The sequence below is a fragment of the Vidua macroura genome, chromosome Z, assembly GCF_024509145.1.
Source record: "Vidua macroura isolate BioBank_ID:100142 chromosome Z, ASM2450914v1, whole genome shotgun sequence".
Classification (NCBI taxonomy): Eukaryota; Metazoa; Chordata; class Aves; order Passeriformes; family Viduidae; genus Vidua; species Vidua macroura.
The window spans coordinates 13,925,903-13,931,902 of NC_071611.1; positions in this window are offsets into that span (position 1 = coordinate 13,925,903).

Genomic DNA, 6,000 nt, shown 5'->3' on the forward strand with positions numbered 1-6,000 from the left:
ATTTCATTTGCAATGGAATATAGTGAAGAGATTTAGTCATACTAAATGTATCATGTAGAGTACATAGCAACTGTAGTGCATCCATTAGGCTTATGGTTGTTCGCTGCTCACAACTAAGCAGATACCAATGTACTTCCTTTAGTAGATAAGAATGATTTCCTTAAAACCAGAAATTCTTACTTTTTTCTGTTAGAACAGAGGGTCTTCAGTTACCGTGTGTCTCACTGAATGAAACCCTCAACAGCTATAATACAGCTGGCCTCGTCTCCTCCCATATTATGATCTGTGGCACCAGAAGCCTCCCACTGCCTTCACAGCTGCAAGAATTCCCTGACATATAGAACTTGACCCCAACGCCTCTGGTTTCAGCACAAGGATGTTGTCTCTTGAAGCCATGAAGGAACTGGATTACTCCTTTATTGATCAATTGTTGAGTTAGCAATCAATGGGTAATTCACTGTTAACCTCCATGAGATGACTCAAGCACTTAAGTCAGGCACAGTTAAATAGCTTGCTGAACAAGTGCCTGCATACTGTCTGAGGTTTCTGTACACAAATTTGTCAGCTTTACATTATTCTAGGACATGTAAAAAATCTCCTATAAATGAGACACACACAAAAGAATAAACCTGTTAAAGAGACAGATTTACAGTGTACTAGTATTCTACATTTAAGAGGCCCCTCTCTCTCTGTTATTACTGAAGCAATCAAAGGTGCCTTGAAAGATTGCTAAAAATGATCAAGGATGCTTTATTTTAGATTGATAACTGCAGTAGCAAGTGTGAGAAGGAGAGAAAGCAATTGAAGTGGATGGGATCATTGGGTACCTGCCTGACATCACTGACTCAACATTTGTAATTTAGACTGTCTCTTAGACTCTCTCTGGCCTAATAACAGCATGTAGTGAAATAAAGTGTTCATTCTGAAGGTAATTGTTATGTGGTGGAATATAAAAAAGACCAATTCTGCTGTATATTTACCACAGTGCATATTTATGAGTTGGGTTTAATTAAAAGTCAGGAACATGAGAGCTATTTTTTAACTCAATACCTATTATCTAGTGTCAAGTGCTTGGTTTTAATCACACATTTTATACCATCGTGACCAAATCACTGCCTGTGACGTACAAGATAGTGTGTTGTCTTTACTGAGAAGATGTAGCCAAGCTTGATGGATGTTTTCTCATTCCTAACCTCATTACTACTGGCTTCCCATCCATCTAATAAAATGCTATGATGGAGAGTGGGAAGATGCTATAAATCATAATATTCCAGCCACTCCAAGCAGATTCATTAGAAATGCTGACTATATATCTCACACATAGAAAGTCAACACACAAAGTAGTTTGGTGTTTCTGCCTGTGCTGGAGACATCCCCTCACTCCCCGCACTCAAGTTAGGATTTGTTTTTAATGGCAAAGATGACATTTAATGAAGTTCTGGGTAGCAGACTGCTTTGACCTGAGTAACTCAATAAATATTCCAGCTATTATTAGTTTTAAACTGTGCTGTAGCCTGTTAGCTCACTTGCATTGTTACTCTATCACTGAGAACATGTAATTGCTAACTAATGGACTTCGGGTTTGTTTTGTTGGGTTTTTTGAGTGAGATAAGGAACTGAGGCCTTCTACTGCCGCTTTTCCAGTGTTTTCCTTAAGGAAATGTATCCTCATTTCATCTAGGCTAGGGCGCTGAAGGGCGTATATAGGGGGAAATGGCAGAATCTGTCCTTTCTGCCTGTCCTTCCTTTCACCTTTTGAAAGAAAATATACCTGTGAAAATAAGAATTGCCTAGAATTGTGCCTGGAGAAAGAACTGAACTGGATGCACCCTCTGAAATCCAGGTTAGGAATTAAACTTCAGCCATATAATACTTTATGTAGGCTTTGCTTTTTAATGGAATCTACACACTTGGTAATGATAGCTGCGATCTTTGCAAAAGGGAAGTGTTCACTGAAGGAAGGAAAAAACATATATAGAATAAAGGAAACAAGCAATTTTAGCACAATTGAGCCCCTAAAAAATACCGCATAGGTGTGATTCTTGCTGTTCCAGGTGTTTGCATTTTCATGATTCTTCTCTGGCAGATTCTCCTCTGGCAGATGCTCGGAGCTTCTTAGCTTACCCTGTGCAGTTTTCTTTTGTGACAATTGTCATGTTGCTCTTAGGAGTTTTCCATTCAGAAGATTTTTTCTGGGAGCTCACCCAGAGTTGTATACCTGTAGGCTGATACGGCTTACAGAAACTTGTTCCATTGGTTTAAGGTTGTGTGCATAGCATCTGACAGTCTTTCTTTGAAATGTATTGCAATTAAGGGTACCAATGAGCTTTCTGTTGGAATTTAAGTAACATGTTTATTGGCCCTTAGACTTACTTTCTTTGCCTGTGTGTGACATGGGATGCCAGACAAGCATAGGGACAGAAGCAGACTAATGTAAGGCAGTTATGCATACAACTTTTAGAGATTCATTAGGGGACACCAGTGGACACTCCTGTCTTGTGTTCAAAGGCTGTTTTCAGTCCATTTTAGGGAAATGAGATAGTGTATAAGCTAGTAGTATTCTTTATTAAATCCTTGAGGAGGAAGCACAATTGTGTCTGTACATTATCTGCAAGAACAGTTTTCATTATAACTCACTGTGATCTCTAGTACTTAGTGTCAAACTCTTTCAGAGAAAATGAGTGATAGGTGTTATTAGTAATCCATGGCTTTATGAATGTACGAATTAGAAGTAATCATAGAGAGAGGAGAATTGTACATCAGTTAATATAATCCATTTATTTTGAAACATGCACTAAAGAGTGGCATTCATCTTTTTCGCACAGCAAGTCTCAGATTTGTGGTGATATTTTTAAGAAGATGATAGTAAATCATATAAGGGATTCACTTTAACATCATAGAGGCTACTTTCAAGTTCCTGAAGCATTTTGAAAGACACATCTAGGGAACAACAGTATCTTCCTGAATTACAGTGAGAGATTTAAAATGTTTGCCCAATGTGATTCCCACTGGGTTGCCTATAGACAGCTCATCTGACACTGCACAGATATGGAAGAGCTACTGCTTCCCTTGTCCCCTCTCTGGCCCTATAAATCTAAATCCAAATCAGCTTCTGATTGGGTATGTCTGGAATTGTCAAATTTGTGTTTTGGCTTTTTGACTTCATGGTTTTTTGTTTAGTTATTTATTTAAATACATTAATGAAATGTAAGGATTATATAGGAATATACAAAACTGTCAAATCTGGAAAATTAATATCATAGCAGAGGTACCTGCTAGTATCAAATGTCATGTGTAAGCTCAGTAAGATATGATGAGTGCAGTTGACTTGTTTGACAATTAGTCTAAATAACATTAGAATTAAACAAAAATAAATGTGGATATTCTCAGCTCCGTCAGAGAGAAAGAGAAAGGTTTTCTAACCAGGCGAGAGCCTGGGAATCAGTTGGGAAAGAATGTAAATAATTCTCTGATCTATCTTGTTATTCACATTGTTTATAGATATGTTCTGCTACTGTGCATCATTCACTGCACACCAATGGTGTTGGATGTTTTTACTCTAAGACCAATGAAATTAGTCTGCACAATGTTCTCTATATATAGAGCAGTGCATTTGAAATAAATCGGAGTTCATTCTCTGTGCCTTCTAACTTGGAGTCTTTCGTTCCTGTCCTGCTCAACAGTGACAAAAAACCACCAGATTTTTATGCTTGAGTTTCGTTTTCATAGGATTTTTTTAAACCTGTTGCATTCACCTATCACCATTAGGGATGTGAACAATAGGACTAGTAATATAAGTTATTAAGATTCTTCTATAAAGATTGTGATTTTTTTAAGAGCTATAGAATGAATCCAGAAAGATAAATGTGCAGGATATAAGTTATTTAATATTATCTATTGCAAGCCATGCTTTCATTGTTTCCTTTTGGTTTGTTTCTTTTGAAGAAACCTCTGGTAGGAAAAACTTTATGCCCTTCAGAAAAGCTGAATTCTGGAGGAAGAGAAACAGAATTATCATATGATATAGGGAAAAATATTTGATGACAGAATAATCTCTGCTTCCTGATATTATTCAAAAATTGCTATCATTGTTAGAGAAAATGCACAAAGCAACACCCCACAATGTGCTACTGTGTACCCTAAAACATAAAAAGACTGTGACTGACAGGAATTAATTAGAATTTGACAGTGTATGAAGGATTTGCTTTTGTGCATCCTGGTCTATTGTATTCAGTTTTGGCTGATTGTGGAACAAAAGGAAACCACTTCATGTTTATGTACTCCCAATCTTCATAAAATAATGCATATCTAAATTTGCACTTACTTCAGGATGTCACTGGAAACTGAAGGCTGTCATATTTTGTTTATTATGTGACCATATCTATAGATGGATCTTACTGATTTTCATGTTCAATACCAGTGTAGAGACAGCAGAACTCAAAGCAGTATTGTCTCATTCAGTGACAAGAAAAGCTTTCAGTAATATGGGCAATGCTTACAGCTATTAGGGGAAAGTAAGCTCAGAGTCTCCTGGTTTTCAATTATTAAATATGAATCCCACCTATTATTCTAATATGGTAACTGCCTTTATCATAATTATTTTACATTCAAGATATCTTTACAGATCATAGAATACAGGTAGCAAGAGGTGGTATTATCATGGACTCTTTTGTCCTGGTTCAGGGCAAGTCTGGGGAAAGAATTCCCCTCCCCCCCATAAAAGGGTTCTTTTAGGAAAGCAGATTCAATTGGCCCCTCCCCCCAGCCAGTTCGGGAGAAAATACCTCTGGAGGAAAAAAGTGGAAAAAACCTGTTTATTACACAAGAGAACTTAGACAATATTAAACAATGAGACTTCTTGCCACTCCAAGAGAGACACATTCAGAGCAAATCCCCCCGGGCTGCAGCTCAGCTCACTCAGTCTCTGACCAGTCCTTCCGGCGCTGGCAATGCCGCAGCCCAGGCCCGGCCCGCTGGGCCACAGGTGTGAGCTGCTGATGCTCTTCTGGTGTTCAGTCCAGAGCAGGTCCAGAGAAAGGGAAAAAAAAACACCACAGTCTAGGGAACTTCTCTGCCTCAGCTAGCTAAAACTAACTAGAAAAAAAGCAAAGGAGAGCTCTGTCTTGCTGTCCATCTGTCCGCAGACAACACCGTCCTGGAGCAGGAATGTGGAGGAGGGAGTGAGTTTTTTGAAAACAAACCCTGAGCTTCTTCCCTCCTCCTTTCACTCTTGGAACAAGACTTCAACATAAACAGGGCAGACGATTGGGGATAAAGGCATCATACAGCCACCCTAGGACATCTTTCAGTACAACATACCATCACAAAAGAAACCCTAGAATCCTAAAATTAGGTTTGGGTGTTGAGTAGTTGCTAAAATTTAAAATAAAGAAAAAAAAAAAACCCACAAAAAACTTCTGCAAATATAAGCTGTTATTTAATCAAAGAACAAAGATATAGGGGGAAGGCCAAGTAAACACAAAAGATTATTAAAGACTTACTTTCATAAAATGATTTAGGGATTCAGTCTATATGATTATCTTTGTTAAATATTCATGTCTTGGCTTCAAAACTGATACATAAGAGCTAGCAATTATTATAAAACTATGTTATTAATCTTTGTACACAATTGCTTGTGTACTACCTTTGGCAGTGTGTCAAGTTTATTTAAGACAAACACAGGTTTCCTTCCCTCATTTTGCCTATTATATCAGAAGCATAGAGCTCCCCTAACATGTAACACAGTTGTACCAGCTCCATCTCCCACTGAACTGTATCTATCTGTTCAGTGACCTTGGGGTTTAGTAACACAGAACATGGTAAAAAACAAGTCTATTGAACTCCAAGTAAATATGGACCATTTTAGATGCAACTGTTTTCTGATTTAGGGATTATTTGGGTATTATTTATTCCATGCCAGCTGAGAGGGAGAAGAAATTTTATTTCCTAAAATCAAAGAAAAGTCATGGTTTGGTTTCTGTAGTAGAGGTAGAAATTAGA